The following is a 19952-nucleotide window of genomic DNA, read 5'->3' as shown; positions in this document are numbered from 1 at the left end:
AGCGCTAGTGGAAATAGAAAAAGAGGCAAAAAAATATGGGTCTTGGTCTGGGTACAAATTGAACCAGCCTAAAACACAGATAGTTGTTAATCAATTTGCTGTAATAGACGATGTTAGAGTAACAGACTCAGCTGTCTACTTGGGTATAACTATAACATCTAACTTGCCTAAGCTAGTGGAGGAAAACCTCACTCCGGTAATCAGAAAGGCTAAACAAGATTTTAATAGGTTAGATAATCTACATCTTACAATAATCGGACGTTGTAATGTAATCAAGATGATGTTTCTTCCAAAGATGTTATATTTCTTTCGAACTATCCCTTTAATATTTCATAATAATTGGTTTAAGGATATTGAAAGGGTCTGTAATCGATTTATATGGGCAAAAGGTAAAACTCTGAGGTCCATAAAAAGGATGGCTCTTTCTAAAGAAAAGGGAGGTTTAGCAGTTCCAGATTTTAAAGAATATTATCTAGCAGCATCTTTACAGTATCTTAGAGGACTACTTGGGGGGAACACTAACGATAGATGGCGGGACGGACTTGATATACCAGACACATATGATTTATTAGTTAGAGATTCCAATAAAGGATTACTTACATTTAAAGAGTTTAGCTACTACAAAAGAACAAAGTTTAAGGTATTTTTCAGCAGCTAAATCGGTATGGTCTATGGTCCGCAAAAAAATCAAGTTGGGACGGATGAGCTTCTATACACCTTTATATAATAATAAGCTACTCCCTGGGGGAGGAGCCAAGATGGCGACCGGAGCAGACCTGTAGGCTCCCGGCTCCGCCAGCCTTTGTCCGCCGCACCGACATCCTGGCATATATCCTGGTGAAATTTAATACCGGATCACGTGCGGAGCGGCGCGGCGGTGATTCCAGCGGTGTTTTCCCTGAGTCTCTCCCTGCCCGGCGGCCGGAGATAGCTCCGAGACGACTTTCAGCCCTGGACCCCGCCTGCACACTCGCTCTTTGCCGTGCCCCGGAGGACTGATGGTGGCCAGCCTACCCTATCGGCGCTGAAGACCTGAGCGCCGGTGGGAACCTCGTGTGGCACTGTCCGTGTGGCGCCGCTTGAGAAGACTTGAAATATGCGGTGAGAAGTGAGCGCTTGCTCCAATGCGGCACTAATCCGAAACGGATCCTTTGTTTGGGACAGATCGTATGCGGAGAGGGTCGCTCGGCCATGTTTGCTTGCCCACGGTTGCCTGACCCCACGCCTCACTACCCTGCTCCGGTATGGGACGCCTCTCCGCGATGTGACACTCACTGGCATTGTCTTTGGTGCTACTGAAGTCCTGCATTGACGCTCGCCTGTGCCACATTTATCCTGGCGATTACCCTGGATTTGCGCCATAATGGCTTTGTCTGGTGCTCCGTGTTTTGGGGGAGAGCGCCCGTCCCTGCCAGTGGACTGTGCTGCCCCGCCTGAGATGGGGTCCGATTTTCAGGCGCCTTCCTTTGGAAGTGAGAGACATGGGCTTCAGCCCACACTTTCTTTCGGTACCATCCTGAATGCCCTGCGCGACTTCCGTGCCGATATGCACCAAGGCTACCAGGTACTTGGAGGGAAGCTGAACGATATGGCGTCGGCGCTGCGGCAGGGATGCAACGCTCTGATCCAGCAAACCCTCCATTCGTCTCTGCCTGCGTCCCATGGGGATACAGTGCTACCTTCTGCCCGCTGGACAGATTTGCCCGCCTCCAATTCTATGGACGCCCGAGACCGTCAGCCTGACAACGATGTCTGGGATACTTTGTCTCCCCTTTCACCGGAGAGTGCTACATTGTTGGATTTTACATCGCGAGTGCCTTGGAACCTATCCACAACATTGCTGACCCTAACGATGGCTCCTGGGTTATATCCTCCGACTTTGTTATCGAAGAACTCACACATTCTGCAAGTCTCTGAGGAACCCCCTATTGTAGTCGGTGGATTTTCTGGTGACTTTCGACGGCCATTTTATGTTTCTACGACACTTTCATTCTCTCTGCGGCCATATTGTCTCTTTGTTTTACAGTGGGCGGGTTTTTTCCGGGGAGCGTATTTGGGGATGTATCCACGATCGGGCCAGGGCTAGGCTGCATCTTTGTTAACAGCTTCTTTGTTGGTTGAGCCGGGGTTGGGACGTTTTTTCTGCATCCAGTTTACTCTAACGCTGCTTTCCTCTTTGCTCTCTCTGGGGCGGGCTGTTTCCTTTTCTCTGACGGTTGTGGCTCCTCACGGGGGGCGGATGAGGGGGGCCACCTGAGATCGGGCCAGGGCTGGGAGATCTCTTTAGTGTGCTGTACGCATTGCCGGGCGGGGACTGGGATGGGACTACTTATTGTCTGATTTATTCGCACATTTTGAATTGACTCTCCCCACCTCCAGCTTTGCTTGCTACTTCTGTTGTGCTGCTGATACTTGAGGTTGGGGATGCTTACGGGGCTGGTGGTGACCGGGAGTATGTTGAACTTTCCTCCTCCTACCTCTTCTGAGAGTCGGAGATTGAGATGGTCTTCTCACTCTCTATACTCTCTTTCCCGCTTGGGGTTCTTTTGGGGCGACAGGCATGCCTATTGGGGGGGGGTGGGCCGTGGCCTTCCGCTGGTATGCAGGGTGGGGGGATGGGATGTGTTTCGTGTTTTTCTTTGTCTCTATGGCCCTCTTTCTTTTTCTTCTCTTCTTCTGTTTCTTTCTCTTCTGCATTTCTTTGTTTCTTCTGGGGTCGGGGTTCAGTGTTCTTAGGGAGTTTATTGTGTTGTTACATTCTCTACATAGCGTTTGGTCTTAGTTCCTTGATGGTGGCCTCCTATTTCCTGACACATGCCTTCCTCTATTATGCCTCCTTCAGGGTGCTCCTTGAACGATGATGGCTATCCTGGTCAGTGATTAGCTTTGACTCTCTTCGTGGTTTCCACATTGTACTCGACAAAATCATAAAATTAAACCTTTTCCTATCCTCATATTATGGTTCTATGTTCTACACGATACTCTTCGCTCATGGACTGCTTTAACGGCGTTCTGTCCTATTGGTTCTTTCGTATCCTTTCCCCATATGTCATAGCGGCCGGCCCCATGGGGTTGTAGGCAGACGCTGTGTATTGTGCATTTTACAAATAAAGGTTTTCAAAAAAAAAAAAATAAGCTACTCCCTGAAGTGTTCCATGATCAATTTATGAAAAGATGGGATAGTGCTGGGGTTTGTACTATAGGAGATATTATAGATGATACGGGCATAATCTCATTTGAAAGGGCTTGTCAAATATTTAAGTTAGATCGTAGAGACTTTTTCAAATACCTACAGATCAGATCAGTAATACAAAAGAAACTGCCTAGGGGAGATAATTTTAAAAGAGAGGATTTGATGGAATATATTCAAAATGAGAAGGGTTGCTCAATCTCACAATTATATGGGGTGCTGAGTGAATGTAAAGAAGACGAAAGGACTAAAATCTTCGCTAAATGGAGGACGAAGCTAAACTTAGTGGGAAACGAGGGCGAAAAATCACTGCAGTTTGCTAACTCTATTGTTAAAGTTGCTAATTTACAAGCACAATGCTATAAAACCTTCCATGAATTATATTGTACGCCGTGTAAAATAGCACAATGGGGGGGAATTAGTGGAATATCTTGTCCCAGATGTCAAAGCACACAAGCTGATACTATCCACATGTTTTCGGCATGTCCAAAATTAAATCCTTTCAAAAAGGCGATGGAAATATTTTTTAGGAATGAAATAAGGATATCACTTGGCTTAACAAACGAGATTATGATTTTGGGTGTAGGGAGAGATGGGCAGGATATCCCCCATCAAGAATTTATATACATTGCAATGGCTATATCCCGACTTTGTATAGCTACCCTATGGAAGGATCCTAATTCCCCGTCATTTAACCAATGGCTTACAAGAATGCTATCAATGTCTACATTGGAGAAATCATTGTATGAAAAAAAAGGTCGTAAAGCGATGCAACTAGGCAAACGGATTTGGGCACCGGTAGAGCATTGGAAATTAAGAATAGAGTGGTAATCTATTTTATAATATTAATTTATAACATTATTATAATTTTTACTATTTGTCTCATGTTTTCATGAACTTTAATTTGTTTGTGCAAAGACTTATATGATCTGTGAAATTATTATTTTTCTCTCGTTCATAATGATGCATATCTGCTAAAAGAAATGTATATCTGGAATGAAATAATTGATTGTAATCATGTGGAATTGTACTCTCTGATGATGAATAATAAAAAAAAAATTAACAAAAAAAAAAGAGAAGTGTGTGTGTGTGTGCCTAATCTTTGAAGAGATGCTGCTTTTAAAACTACCCAGCTTCCTTTTCCTGTTTAGTTTAATATTTCATTTACATTTTAGTGTAGTTAAGAAACATCTGATGTAAAATAAGGATGTGAACATGTTATTTTACATAGCGTTTGCTCTTAGTACAATCTTATTAAAAGAGTTGGCGAGGTCAGGTAATGGAAAGATCATAACACTGGATGTAAATAGCCAACATTACTTTTCAGAGATAACAATACTATACAATTTTAGGACTGTAGCACAGAGAAATGTAAAACGATCAACCATGTTAAATCTCTGGTACGTTTTTCGAGATTGGTTTACAATGGTCTTGAACTTTTTGTGTGTCTTGTTGCTAGAAAGAAAGACGTCACATTTAATGAAAAATGCAGGTATGATTTTGAAAAACAGCAAAGTTCTTAAGGATGGAGTTGTGTGGCAGCTATTAGAGTGTAAAAATGGTCTCTTTCGGTTTGGGAGAACTTAGATTTGATGGCGTGGGCTGTCCAACCAAGTGACAAATTAAGTTAAATGAATCATTGTAGAGTCTTTGTTTCAGAAACTTTAGATTTTTGGGATTCAAACTGCATATTATTAACCTTCCATTAGTGAAGCCGCAGCATATGGGAAAGTCTGAGCCTTTTTTTTTTATCTTCATGGGGTTTTTAGACACTAGTTTAATTTGAAGATACTGGATTGTGATACAAAGATATGAACCACACTGTTTGAGTTGTATCTGTGTCTACATCTTAATTACTTGTTTTTTTGTGTGTGCTGGTGGATGGCTTGCACTAGAATTCATGTGGCACTTTGTATGTGCTGATGGCAACTTGGATACATTTTAAAAGTGCTGCTGGTTCATGCATAAGGTTTATCTGGTGATTCATGCATAAGGTGTATCTGGTGAGGAGTTGACCGTTTAAAGTACATTTTTAAGAGTGATTCTTGATTGACTGGCGAACATGTAACTCACTCACGGACTAGGAGGCCGAAGAGACGAGTTATTCCATGATTTGAGATCTGTAATAATTACCATCAGTTTTAACTTGAATGATGCCTTTGTTGATCGACATATACCAAGTTCGGCTTCCGTTTCTGCTTTTTTACCAGTAGCAGTAGCTGTGCAAGAGGAAACATTCAGACTAAAGTACTTATGTGGGTCATGGTATTCAAGAAATAGATATGCATTTATGGTCGATTGTTAAATATTTGTAGTTCTGCTGCTAAACGATGACCGCTTCAGAGTTCATGATCCATAGGCTGTCTGGTGAGTTTGTTTCCTTTTCCAAGTTTATTTTACCTTTTTTGTTTTCTTGCACTAGTATATAAATTAATATCCACCAAATACCAATATATGCTTTAAGAGTCCCAGTTATTTAGAGGTAATACATCACACCAGCCCTGCTAAATGTCAAGTATTTCTTTTTGCATAGTTCACAGTGTCGAAATTGGGAGGGGTTGTAGTCTATTAGTGTTTATGCTCCATCTGTTGGTTGATTGTCAAACACATTTTTATAGGGATTATGGCATTTTGGGTATGGGGTTACCGAGATGAAGCTATGTATGTATTTTGTTGGGAATTATAGTCTTACTATCAAAGCAGAATTCACCACGTCCTTAAGTACTATTTCTTCTAACTAGTAAAATTGTACTTATCTGCTTTCTCAGATTTTGTTGGCTTTGCAGCCCTCAAAAGGAAAGTAATGTTCTTCTTTCTGTAGTTCTAAGCAGACCTTTACATTTATTTGGAAGCAGAAACCTGCCACCGGATATGATATCTCTTCAGACACCAGACATGCAAAAAGGGATGGGAGAAATGCTTGCGATAAGTCTAAACACTGGCAGTCGTTCAGGGTAGGATACCAACCCATCCTTTTGCCTACTAGCAGTCTCACATTAGACCCAGTCCTATGCAAATAAGTCTTGGTTCTGCTCCACTAGGAACAATCCTAAGCCAGGTCTGCTCTTAAGCGGTACAAACGCAACCCCAGGCCTGTTTCGGCCTGATTGTGCCTCCTCAGTCAGATTTTGTGGGTTCCAGTGCGCACTTAGGGTAAGAATGAGAAGTAGGGTCAGATATGAAAATGGCTGACTTAGTTTACCGTGACACACTGGGCGAAAAACAATGTGTTGGAATGATAGCATGAATGAATTGCCAGTGCTCTGAATGTTGTCAAGCATTGCTCCCACCACCTTTTGTGTGATTGATGTAATGTGGCTGAAGGTATGCCCAGACTTTGGTCCTTTGTTCACTGTAACATATGATCCAAGCTATACCTCACTGACGATGCCGAAACCAGTGTGGGATTGATTGTGTTGCCCCCTGAAGGGGGCCTCCCATGGCAGTTAGGGATGGGCTTGTGAGTGGTTGTCAACATGTGAGATATCCTTCTTCACATGAAATTTCAATGTAGACCTAGCAGTGGCGGATGGTGACCCTCAACACAGGTGTGGTATTGGGGGACCGAGAGACAAACCCCCAGTGGAGGGCAAAAAGATAATAATGTTTTAAAAAAATACCCATGTTTCGTTCTTCTTTCTTCTGGCATCAGCGGACAAAGACACCTCAAGGAGCACCAGGCAACCTCTTTCTGCATATCCCTACACTGCTCTCATGCTGCAGATGAGCAGCATGAGAACAGCGCCAGGATTGGCTGGAGCGGCCGCCTCGATCTTTCTGGCACCCCACGACACCCCTGCTCTCCACCCAGCTGTCTCAGACAGCTAGGTGGAGAGGTTTACACTTCATGTCAGGCTGGCCATCGCGAGACGGCCAGCCAAAATTACTTGTGCAGTGTAAACTGGTGGGGTGAGCATCAGTCCGCTGCTGCCAGTCAGGAGCAATGCCCAACCCGCAAACACTGCTCGGGCTGGGAGCAGTGAAAAATAAATCTGTAATTCATTTTATTGCTGTTTTATTTTTCACTTTTGAGCACTTTAGGGGGGGGAGAGGGGATAGAGAGGGGGGGCCCACACTCCTCTGCCTTAATGGAGGGACCGCCGCTGAATCCTAGCCTCTTTACTTAACAAACCATTTCAGTCTATGGCATCTGCTAAAAAAAATGAAAAATAGGCTTCTTAGTCAAGCTGTATATTCAATTTTTGAAAGATTCCTATTCAGTTTTCCATGAAGGCAAAGTGGTACGTGGAAGAGTGCCCTCTTATTCTTCACGATCGCACAGCATTTCACTTTGTCCAGAAAAACCCTTTTCCTTTTCTCAACCAAAACGTCACGTTTCCTTGGCGTAGGAAACGACACAACTTGGGTGTTCATCTGAGTTTTTACTTTTAGAGAAAGGCCATCTTTAGGTAAGATAATTTGTTCCTTTCTTTTGGTGGTGTCACTTAAGACAAGAGTGTGCCAAGGCTACTTTGGCAAGGTGTGAAGCAGACATGTAAATCCAGTGTGTAACCCATGAGTGGAATTTGACGTCATGCTCAGGCCACCAGAGATAAGATAGGATCAATGGCTTTCCAAAACATATGCCTGTCAGAGATGTCTAGTTCAGCCTCCTGGGCTATAGATTGTCATGTGTGAGCATTACTCACTAGTGTTATCTTTGGAAAATACGCTTTGGCAGTGCACAAAGACACACTTAATCCATGATTGCTTTGTAAAAAATGGCACATTATTATAGTCTTCTTGAATTTGCTTGTGTTTTTAGTTTTGCTGAACCAACAGTAACATTTTTCGCTGTGACGTATTCATCTTCCGTGGTACAGAGGGGTGTGCGAGATATCATATATTACACAGGCACGGTTTCCTGGGGAGCTAAGCAGACTAGCCTAGAGGGCATTAAATAATACCCCTCCCTGTATCCATCTGTCATATCGAGTGTCCACGTGCTTGCTGCAGCCCTGTGGTGCAACGGCCGATAGTGTTTACGTAGCTTGGACTTGTTTAATGTATTTAGTGCTCAGGGTCACATAGTTAGTTGCCTTACTTTCCCTCACTGTCAACAGTAAGTCTCTCCCCATTGGAAGCCGCCTCAATGGTACCTTCCTCATGAACTCCCTTGGCTCGTCAAAAACCGTGACTGTGAATAGTTAACAGATGGTAAGCTTAATTGGATCTGAAAGGCCAAATTTACATTCTGTTAAAAAAATAAAAGGTTTTGCGTGCCTACCATGCAGGACAACCTGTACTGCAAACATGCAGCCCTTTAACAGGATAGTAAATGAAGCTCACAACTGAATATTGCAGTCAGTCTTACCCTTTAAGAAATAGAGCGCATATCATATAAGGCCAGCAACATTTCCCGAGCGTTTTCAACATTCTTTTGCTCACTGTAGCTGAGTGTGTGCAGCACATATTGAGGGTAAGTGGGCCGTGCATAATAAGCAGGTGCGATTTTCAGAGATGCATAAAAATAGTAAAAGTGGAACAGCTGCTGAGTAAAAACATACCAGCGTGTTCTTTTGAGCAAAGAAAACACTAAAAATGATAAGTTAATCTACTGCTCTCGTTTTGAACAAATGTATAATTGAGATTCTTTTTACCAGTTTTCTTAATTACATAAAAATGAATCGGATTTGAAATTATTAGCGTACCATAACAAGCCAAGTGAAACGCAACAATGTAGTCTGCATTGACCGTGGATTGGACTCTGTTGCAGGAAATGGCCCTTTATCCCGCATGACTGCTGGCCCACATAATGCCTCGACTTCTGGCCCACATAATGCCTCGACTTCTGAGCGGTGAAGGGTGGCGTTGTCTTGGATTGCTAGATGCGAGTTATGGTATGTGCTTCAGCTTCTCCAAACACAACCTTGTCCATAGGTTCCCATCACAGACTCCTTCACTTAAACCGACCACCACTTCTTCCTCAGGGCCATACATACCAATAATCTGGCAACATGGTTTCAACCAAGAATAAAATTAGAGAAATCCCTCTAAGGAAGGAAGTTTTGTAAAGTCAATCAATGATAGTAGGATTGGCATATTCGTCCAAATCAGTGGATGCTGCTGTGGTATTGGCTTCTGATCATGTGGACCTGCAACCTCTTTGATAAAAGATGATATAGAACTCTTCATCTAAAAGTTTATAAAAGACATCACAGCTCTGTCAGTGCTTAGCAAACTGTCTCTGACTTAGACAAGCATCTTGGAAGACAGTTTTGCGAATAAAAGTCTAGGCTCACATAATTCCTCCGAAGAGATCTTTAATATTTGCACTCTGTATCTAGCCCACTGTGCATCAGCGATACATTTGAGCACATCCAACATCTTTGTGATGAGCTGTCTAATTTCTTTAAGGAAAAAACACTAAATTCTGTGGCAGTCTGGCTCAAGCAATTACGCCTTCTATAATTGGGAAGGATTGGAACACAGCCAGATGGAGTTCTGGGAAGTGTTGCAGCTATCTAATATTTGAACTACCTGATCTGAATTTGGGCCACTGAACCGAACAGTGTTAGAAATTGCTAATTTCATCTTTTTAGGCCCGTCATTGAATCAAATCCATCATAGGATTTGGAGAGGGATGTCTTCTTCCAGCATCATCCCATGTCTGGGTATCTGTAATAGATCTCTGTCTGAAAATGGGGTGCCAGATGAATGGAAAAGTTATTTTGAGAGAGAGTGGTCCCTGAGTAAGCAAAGAGTAGAGATGAAATCAATATAGCCCCAATCGGTACTATATTTTAGCCGTTATTCAGCCTGATAAGGGCAGTCTAGTATGCAAATAAAGTAAATAAACAAAACATGTGAATTAATTACAGTGGGACACAAGCCTGTATCCATGAACTTTCTGAAAAAAGGCTCAGGCAGCATGTAGTTATCTCTATCGGGTACTCACAATAAAACAAACAACAATTGCAGAAGGGTCACCTTTACACATAATATAACATACAAGTCACTGTGTATAAGGTTGACAACTTTGTCGATGGCATTTCGATCCTTAACCAAGAGATATAGGATCATCATCAGGACTTTTAAGATATAGTGCCTGAAAACAATGCCTGTAGTTACTTGTGTCAAGCAGGGGGAGAGAAGCAGTGCTGGATGGAGGGGGATGAGACAAAGTGATACAGTGATCACCAGAGGCAGTCGTCCGACCTATTTGGATATCCTAATTGCATTGAAGTAGATGATTGTGCACTAGGCGATAATGGACAGCCTGCTGCGAGGGTGACCTGGCCACGGGGAGTCCAGTGGGGTTGTAGAGCTCCGTGTGGCGAGTTAGTGTATGGGCTGCAGCCAACAGTGGATTGGTATTCAGTCAATAGGTGGTTTGCGGCATACTGGAGTCTGCTTCTCCCGGAAGTTCCCAAGGTCCCTTACCGATCCAAATTGGATTTCCTTGCACTTTATAAACAGAGATGAATGGAAAAAAGCACTAATGGTTTCTTTATTGAAAAATGCCTATGTCAACATGCCTGTTTTGAGCACTTTCTATATCATTATTGCCATTTCTAGCAAAGTCATGGAAAACTATGGCTGCAGACAGATATATGGATTCATTGGGCATTTTTAGATCCGGTACTGAAACTGCACTAGATCTGTCTTGGATGACTTAAGAATATTGCCAGACAAGGGTCACTTAGTATCTCTTGTGCTACTTGGTTTGTCTGCTGCATTCAATACAGTATTTCATATCATTATGCTTTCAAGGCTGGCAGAGGCAGGCATAAACAGAAAAGTCCTGAAAAGGTGCTAGTCCTTCCTGGTTCATCTTCCACCCTATCAGTAAAATTTCAAGACCATGGATCAGGGTATACCTCCAGCATCTACCCAAAGCCTACCCTGTTCAATCTGTATCATTGACCTCTCGCACAGCTAGATAGATCTGGTGGAGGTGAACTCCTTGAATTACGTGGGTGACGGAGAATTGATTGTCAATTGTTTGTACTGTATCTTATCTTTTTGATGTTTTTCATGAATGCATGAATGATATCGTATAGTGGATGTCCCAAAAATTCCTTAAAATTAATTGAGGACAAGATAGAGATTTTGTGCTGCCGTCTAGACGCTCTACTCTCCTACTTTTGTCCAGCATCTTGGGACTTCCATTTTCTCAGTCTGGAACCTGGGTTTTCAAATGGGATAGCCGTATCAATAAGGTATCAGGCTTCTGTTTTTCACTGCTGTATGCTTTATGTATAGTCTTACCTCTCCTTCCTCTTCTACTCGCTCTCTAGTAGTGAAGTCAACCATATTATGCAGATTTGATAATTGGAATTTAATATTACTGATCTTACATTCTGAATCGTCTGAAACATAATCAAATGACTGCTGTCAGACTATCATCACAACAGTCACTTAATTTCTCTGCATCGAGGGCCCTTGATGCTTTACATTGGCTTTCTCTACCTAAGAAGGTAATATTCAAAGTTCTCTGCTGTGTTAATAAGGCCCTACGTAGGTCAGGTCCTTTACAGCTTTAGCAGAAAATTGAATGCTTTAACTCCACGCATCTGTTACGTTCTTCTAAAGCTAATTTTGTGGTTGTAGCAAAGTTCAGACGTGAACAGTTGGGAAGTAGAGCTTTTTCCGTCATGGCTGTTCGGCTACGCAATAGACTTCTTCCAACTTTGTGAGCCACACACATTCAGTTAGCATTCAGAAAGGCTTTAAAACCTGGCTTTACACGATCTAGATTTTTACGGTTCACTGTGGTTCTTATTCTGATTTGCATTTTTCTAGTGCAAGGGCACTTGTATAGGTAACGGTGGCGCTTTACAAATTTAATAACATTCAAAAAGAACTCTGGAGATAGTGAAGATATCAGCAGTTGAGCAGCTCATTGAACATAACAATCTATGTGAAAGGCCTTCTTTGTTGGATCAGCAACATAATTAAATGCAACAAAAGATAGATAACTGTTAAACCTAACCTAAGTATCTGAGAAATTGTTGATATGTTGAATACAGCACTCAAGGCCAATGTTCAGCAAATGTTACTTTTGGTTCTGCCAGAGTCTATTATTTTCATGGAAAAAAAGTTCTCAGTGCAGCACTAGAAATGTACATTACAATGAAAGAGATGACAACTCGATCCGTCAATATATAACACAATTCACGATTAACGAACACGTCACATTGCACTTACGCATCAAAAAGTACATCGTGTTGGGGGCTTCCATTTTGTATTGACCATCAATTTGAAAATGTCAATACATGGGAGAAGGCAGCACATATTTAGAACTTTACTGACCCTAAATCCAGAGAGGCCCCAAATTGGATGGATGACAAATAAGGAGACTACAATAAAGAGATTTAGACGCCTCTCCTGAGGACAGGTGACTTCTGCACTTAAGCTCTCTAATAACACAAACATGATAACTACTAACAGGTTTTTGTCATGTCATGTGTGGCCTTTATAGTTCATTATATCACTGCTTGGCAGGAATCAAAAGTGTTTCCAAAGGTCTATCCCGGTATTGTATTGTGATACTCACTTATTTGTATATGTTGAAGAAATTACTTGAAATTCATGTCTGATTGATTCATAGCATGTGGTTTCTTGAAGTCTGGCCAGGGTTTCGGTTGCTGTCACTTCCTTTTGTTTGCCATCTCATGTAACATTCATGCTATATGTTCGTCACTGTCTTTTTTTGGTTTTTACTTGATGATTGTTTTCGGCTTGTTACCTTTTCATTTATGTAGCGTAGAGATGAACTTAAGAGTCCTTGAATTGAGCAAATGTAAAATTTACTGTGGTAAGTGGGTTATGATATTATATTTAATCAAATAAATAGTTGACTGTATAGAGGTTGTCACCTCATTCATACAGGTCATATAATGGCGTCATATCTTATTTCTTGTTTCATGGCTCAGATTGACATACTCCCCCTTAATGCTCAAGGCTGGTCCCCTCCAGTGGAACGGAAGGCCCTGCTAGGATGGCTCAGTACGAAAGACATAGTAGTTTAGTGACAATGCTGCAAAATACCCATTTTCTGGTTTCAGGGGGGGCCTTGTTTGGGGTCCACTCCGTACCTCCTCCAGTTTCATTCATCTGCCTCAACTGAAACTAAAGGTGTGGCAATTCTTTCCATAAGGGCACTCATTTGTAACGGAGGCTAAATATCAATATGAATATATCTCAGCTGTTGTAGATCAGGGAGGTTGGCTGTGTGAATAAGGACAGCTTTTTTGCTGAACGTTTTCCACTCATCATAGATTTTACAAGGGGTTGATCTGTTGGTGTGAAGCAACTTCATCGCAACATTAGAGTCTGCACTGGTCCAGTCAACCTTTATTGGCTTGCTTTGAACCACTCCTGGTCCTTATTAAGGGGTGGTATTTTGTTCACCTTTGGATATCTCAGCTTTCAACTACAAAAAACTATGTATTTTGGTCCAATACAGACATGTACTTTTTAAGGATTGGTCTATTCCTGTCACATAAAACTGCAACTTCCCGGATTTTTGTAAAAGGGACTCTCAGGTTCTTTTTGACCATGCCCCAGTGATACCTCAGTATTAGACCATGCACCCATGATTTTTCAACAAGTGGACATTATCCTAAACCTACACATATAGTTAGTAAGGAGGCACAGTTGTTGGTGGAAATACTTAAAGATTCATGTTTCAATATCTGGTTTAGTGCAACCATCTTCTCAATATGTTACAATATTTATAAAACACATAACAAGCTCTTATGAGATTCAATGTGTAGCCCTAGCACGTTTGACATGAATACTTGGATCCTCTGAGTGTTGGAGGGGGTCAGGTTGACCCACATGTGGCATTATACTAGCTATGAAAACCTTCCGGGTAAAATGTTATTACATGTTAGAAATTTCACAGGATTTAATTGGTTAGGGACCCCCTATTACTGTCTGTGTTTTCCCATGTGTTCACATTGTCTGGCAAACACCTAATACATGTAATTATCCATAAGGCTTCGATTGCCATATCGATTAGCAGTATCCCCATCAATATTAATGTGTTTCTTCAAAGTATGGTCAATATACACTTTGGGATAAATGACCCCTGTTGTCTGAGAAAAGATGAATAGTTTAGAAAACATCTTAGCCCCATTCTTAATCTCTGAAAAAATGAAGGTCATCAATGTACAGGCCCAAAGCTATATGTTGAAAGTATTCAGTAGTTGAGTATATGCCAGTCTACCTCAACATCACGGTTCTCTTTGGGAAGTGATTAAGGGGAAGCATATTTTCTATAATGTGTGCTTTCTTGATTCATGTCATGTTTTCTCAATTGTCCACTACCTGTGGAAGGTTGGGATCAGCTTCTGTACTACCTTAAGATTGATGATATGCTGGATTGATTATGTTTTATATGAAGATATTGTCAAGTGTTTTATCTCTACACCCACAAAATTAAAATAAAGCTGTTAAAATAAAAAGTTTGCATCTGCCTACTCTTCAGTCCTTATATATTTTAGAAAATAGCTTACCTGCAATGTCTAGTAAGGCCATCAAGGAAACCACAGAGGTGATGGGTGGACGGCCTGCAAAAAGCCTCACCCACTGGCTTTCTTTCAGGACACACACCACATTTGTTTTTGGATTTTTTTTTATAAGCATAAAAGCCAGTGTTTCAAGGGCTCATTCTAGTATTTGTTATAGACCGGAACTCTGCCCATCTGCTGAAGAGAGAGGTTTCATTTTAGATATGAACATCACTTGAAACCACAGTGTGCAATCCAACTTACAATTCGGTGGCATATCATTTAGATTAATATTATTGTCAGTACTAATATTTACAGCTCATAACTTCTCCAGAGTTAGCAAAAGATCATAAAACTATCCTCTTTGGCAACTATTAGAGACATGACAGGTACCACCTGCACTGTCGTTAGATCAGTCTTGATTAAATAGTCAATTTTTAAGCTTGGCTGAAGGCGAATAAAACACACCGCTTCCCACCACTGATTTTTGAGAACCAGTCAAAACAAGAAACATATGGGAAATGCGAGGCGACACACAAAGCACAAAAAACACTGCATTGTTATTTATGCACATTTATAGAATATTTTCATTTGGTAGCCAAATTGGGTGGTATGGGCAAATTGGGTTCTCAGCTGCTTTCTCCATATACAGTCTGTTTCCATCCAAGTTTGCTGTTCTCATTTTTATCACTCTTCTTTACGTATCAAATCCAAAATGTAGCTAATGATTTGAGCATCTGTAGTGAGTAAATTACTTAGGAAAGACAACAAATACCTCCTATACTATAGAATTCTGCTTTTGTGCTGGCTTTTCCATAACCTAATATGTGCCCCTGGAGTGTCTTTTCGATTTCTGTGCTGGAATTTGAAACAAAATCAGAAGATGCCCCGCTTGGATAATCTCATTAGTGATGTTTTTCATCCAACTCAGCACTTGTGACACATAGGACTATGATTTCTTGCAGAGCTGCTGCGTTTAATACAAGTAATCAGTTTAGACACAATCATGAACGTCATAGTAACATCTTAGTTGACTTCTGGGTCCCATGCCAATGCAGTGCTTTAATGGGGAAGGGGACGGGGTGTGTGCCATGACATATGTTGCCTTATATCTTCCACAATTCTTTTCAAAGAGTGTATCCTAAAGCCAGGTAACTAGTAATTATGCATTTCTATAGTTTGGGCATTTTTTACTTTCTATTCATTACCATGCCTAGAAAATGCACTAACTCTGCAAGTTCCCTATTTAAATCTATTGAGCTTTGATGCCAACTTACAGTATGTATCTTAAGAAAATATGTTATTACCCAGATCACTCTTCCTTTGCCAGATTCAAAGGGAGTTAACATCTTCTCCTTGAATACATTTCCCATCCACTCACGTACTAAGCTCTTCCTGTGTGAGCCATCTGAAGTTATGTTGTTTGCCTAGGTGAGCTGGAGCCAAGGATTTAGTCTTATTGAGTACGTACTAGGGTGCTAGAGTTTTTGAGTTAACTTGCACCCTACTCCAGTGTGCATTATGTAAGTTGTGCAGGACTTTGAACTTGCATCCACCAGGAGCCAGTGCAGTGCCAGTCCAGTGCTTTTAATGAAGGCTGGTTTAATAGGATTGGTTGATTGGTATCCCAACAAAAGATGTCGTTCCCCTTTTGTACCCCCTACATGAGTGTTACGTCTTACTTTATCTGCCTTGCAGCAATGTGTAGAAGGTTGGTTATGTCACCAGGGGTGGTGTACTAGGAGTGCAGGGTTGTGGATGTTATCAGGGGTGGAATATGTTGTGGTCATAACTTGAACTGAGCAGTCCTAGGAGACGCTGACAGTAGAGGGAGATACTGCTGCTCACAAGGTTGATGGAGGTATGCACTAACTAAATAAAGGCTTAAAATCTCCTGGAAAGTGTCACGTTTCTGGATTTTAATAATTACATATACTGGTTAACTTTTACAGTTTGAACGGCAACAGCAGCCAATTTCTGATTAGGATGTCTTGTTTAACCCTTCAACTGGGGCATGTGTAAGTCTTTTTTGTGGGGTCATCAGTGACAGTGAGGCCTTTGAGTGACGGTAGTTATATTTGTTGGTTTGTTTACTTTTGCATAGTGATCACGATACATATAGGTTTATCACCTTAATTGCAAGGTTTATCATTCGGTCTCTTCTAGCCTCTTGCTTAATATTGATTGAAAACAAATTTGTATTAAATCATGGCAATAAATGGTAAAAGTAACTGTATCTCCTTTTTTAGGTCTCGCTTAACACCGCGCATGCGCTCTCCCCTTGAACATGGAAGCATTATTGTGTCCTTACAATGTTAATTTTTGTGTGCTACTTTTCTCTTTTTAGTTAAGCATTCTATGAGCGTGTGTGTGTTTTCCAGCTCTTTCTCTTTTGTGCCTCTCTGACTCCCCATCTCTGTGTTGCTTGTCTTGCCATATGCTTCTGTGAATTCGGTCTCAATATTTCTGTATCTGACCATGTGCTACTCTGTCCCTCCCATATTGTTTCCTTCCCTTGTGTTGCTTCCCTTAGCTACATGTTGCTCTGTCTCGCCGTAAGCTTCTATGTCCCTCCCATGTTGCTTACTCCTCCTTTCCCCCTTGTCCCAAATTTTGTCTCGATACCCCACCCCAGTGTTCTTTTTTAGGGCTCGCCTGGCGTTGCAGCGTGAAGCGCTGCCGCTAGCGAGCCTTATTGTCGTTGTGTTTGCCTCCCCAAGTGGTACAGACTGGTGCACGAGCAGACACCGGTCTGTGAACGCGCTTCAGCTTCCCAGAAACGGGCGAAGCCTACAGGCGCCGCCACTGGTACAAGCCGCAGGGAACGCCAACGTGCACTCTCACGGCGTCACGCTCCTGCCCGCCCGCATCTCTTCTGCGCTCCAGGCCGACTTGTCTGCTTCTGCTGCTACTGGAGACCCGGCGAGTGCAGGGCCTCTGAAGACGAAGTGGCCCCTCTTTCCCAGCTCCGGTCTTTGGTGTCCGACGTAGAGAGTACAGTTCTGACAACAGCTGCAGCAGGCAACAGGGTGAGCTCAAATATGAAGCCTCACGGGTTGAGTCACCAAGCTCTCGTAAGCTGCCCTGCTCTCTGGAAGCAGCGGAGGTCCTTGCTGGCCCGGCCGCTCCGCGGTAATCCCACGCTGCAGCCCCCGATGGACTCCGATACCAGGTTACCAGGTCATAGTCAGATATTCTCTAAGGGGAGGCCGGACGGAAAGGTTGGATGCGGGGCTGTCCTTCCGGCATCTCCGTCCATCCATGTCTTCTCTTCTTCTTCCGAGGAGCCGCATGTCTGTCGGTCACCATGCCCATTGCACTGCGCGTGGAGCCCAGACGGAGTTGTGGGCATAAGTGTGTTGCTCTTACTTTGTCAAGATTGAAACAGCAGGTGCATTTTTTTCAGTATACGTTTGCTGGTTTCACTTTCATGATTACTTGGCCTGGGGCAGGTGATTTCTGCCCACCTCGACTGTTTGAGGTAAAAAAAATATGAAGCCCGGGTTAAAATGTTAAAAAGCAACAAAATTGTAACAGATATGCAAAATATTTAGGGTCAGAAATTGAAATTTGTGCATATAGGTTATATGTAAGGTAATTCATTCTAGCGGGAATGTAGGAGAACTGCACTTGTGTATGTGTTGCACGTGTGCTCAATCCACTTAGTTCCTGTACACACCGGCAGGAACCACACAGAGCTAAGGCAGGGACTGCATGTAGCTCATGCAGGGACTACCCAAAGGTCACGCATTGATTTAAAGAGCCCACCCAGAATTGTGCAGAGCTTGTGCAAGCAACAAACAGAGCTCATGCAGGGACTACACGGAGCTTATGCAGAAATGACACTTCGTTCATGCAGGGACCGAACGAGCTAATGGAGGCACCACACAGGGTCAGAGAGGGACTACACAGGGCTCATTCAAGCACCACATGGAGTTCTTGCAAAGACTTCATAGAACCTGTGCATGTACCACAAGGATGTGAGGCAGGGATGACACAGACTTATCGCAGGCGCCACACTGGGCTCGTACTGAGACCACAAAGAGTTTGTGTAGAGACAGCTCAGACGCTCCAATAGTATCTTGTATTGGCCGAACCAACAGAGGGTTAGGCAGGGCCTCCAGTGAGATCCTGCAGACACCCAATGCAGCTTCCAATGCCGCTTGTAAGTGAGCACAGTTGAGCGCTGCAGGTACCCACTGAGCTCCTGCAGAAAGCGGCATTGGCTACAAGTGCTGCCAAGTACACAACACCTTCATTTCTTCACCCCTACTTTCTTAGTTCTGTCCAACTCTTTCCATTTACATACCGATTTCCTTGGTTTCATGTAGTATCCCTTCTCTACTGCCTTCTCTCTCTCTCTTCCCTCTTGTTGTGTCCAAGCTGATTTTCCAAAACGACATATTTCTTTCTCTCCTCCATATCTCTCAGCCTTTTCCCCTTCATGTTATTTCGCTTTTAAACATCCATCGTTGCTCCTTTTAACTATGCGCCTTTCTCTTTCTTTCTCATTCTGTGCCCTTCTGTTATATTGGGTTATAGTCCGTGTCACTGGAATGATGTGGTAGGGGAAGACCACATTATGCGGCAGGGTTGACTAAATTATGCAGCAAGAAAAGTCTATGGCTGCATGGATAATACTTGTAAGGTCCCAAAGGCGAGACCAGTTGCATTGCAAATGCTTGTTCTACCTAGTTACTAATTAAACTTGGATCAGTAGCTAAAAAGAATAAAAAAGTGCCCATGTTTTTTGTTGCCATGCACCTGCATGGTGCGCGTGCAAACAAAATGACGTGGGCATGTAGCACAACATTAGCTATTTAGCATGACTAAAACCCATGGGCAATGCCATTAGCTCCCAAAGGTGTGTCCTCTTGCTTTGCTAATGCCTGTTATCTCATGTTGTCTCCCTTGCTTCCTCACTTGTTCCCATCTTTGCCCACTTTCCTTGTCCTTTCTGTTCTCTGTTTACTTTTCTGTTCATCTTCTTCATTTAAGGGGTATGCAGCTGAATTTGAGCAGCACCACAAGACTTACTTAGGTTTTGTGCATGAATGAAAAAGAAAGCAACGAAAAACATTTGTTTTCTAGCACCTGGTACTTGAATGTGAATACCTCACGATGGTAGGACAGAATGAGGATTTATACCAATTATATATTTGAAGTTTAATTATATTTGTCCTGGGAAAAAAGTTCATTTGAAGGTTCTGAGTACACTAAACTGCATTGACGGCCAACAATGGAATATCATGGCCCAAATATTTTTTTGTTGCGGACCCTACATGTTTCATTTAGTAGGATTG

At 42.4% G+C, this 19952-nt stretch overlaps 1 protein-coding gene across 1 annotated transcript in view; it reads left to right on the top strand.

The window, feature by feature from the left end:
* The window catches only part of PITPNC1 (phosphatidylinositol transfer protein cytoplasmic 1), a 1164518-nt gene that overhangs the window by 904034 nt on the left and 240532 nt on the right, over positions 1-19952 (top strand). The window lies entirely within an intron of this gene.

This window comes from Lissotriton vulgaris, chromosome 7, assembly GCF_964263255.1.
Source record: "Lissotriton vulgaris chromosome 7, aLisVul1.2, whole genome shotgun sequence".
Taxonomy (NCBI): domain Eukaryota; kingdom Metazoa; phylum Chordata; class Amphibia; order Caudata; family Salamandridae; genus Lissotriton; species Lissotriton vulgaris.
The sequence above is the reverse complement of the archived record's forward strand: the minus strand, read 5'-3'. Positions and strand labels throughout refer to the sequence as shown.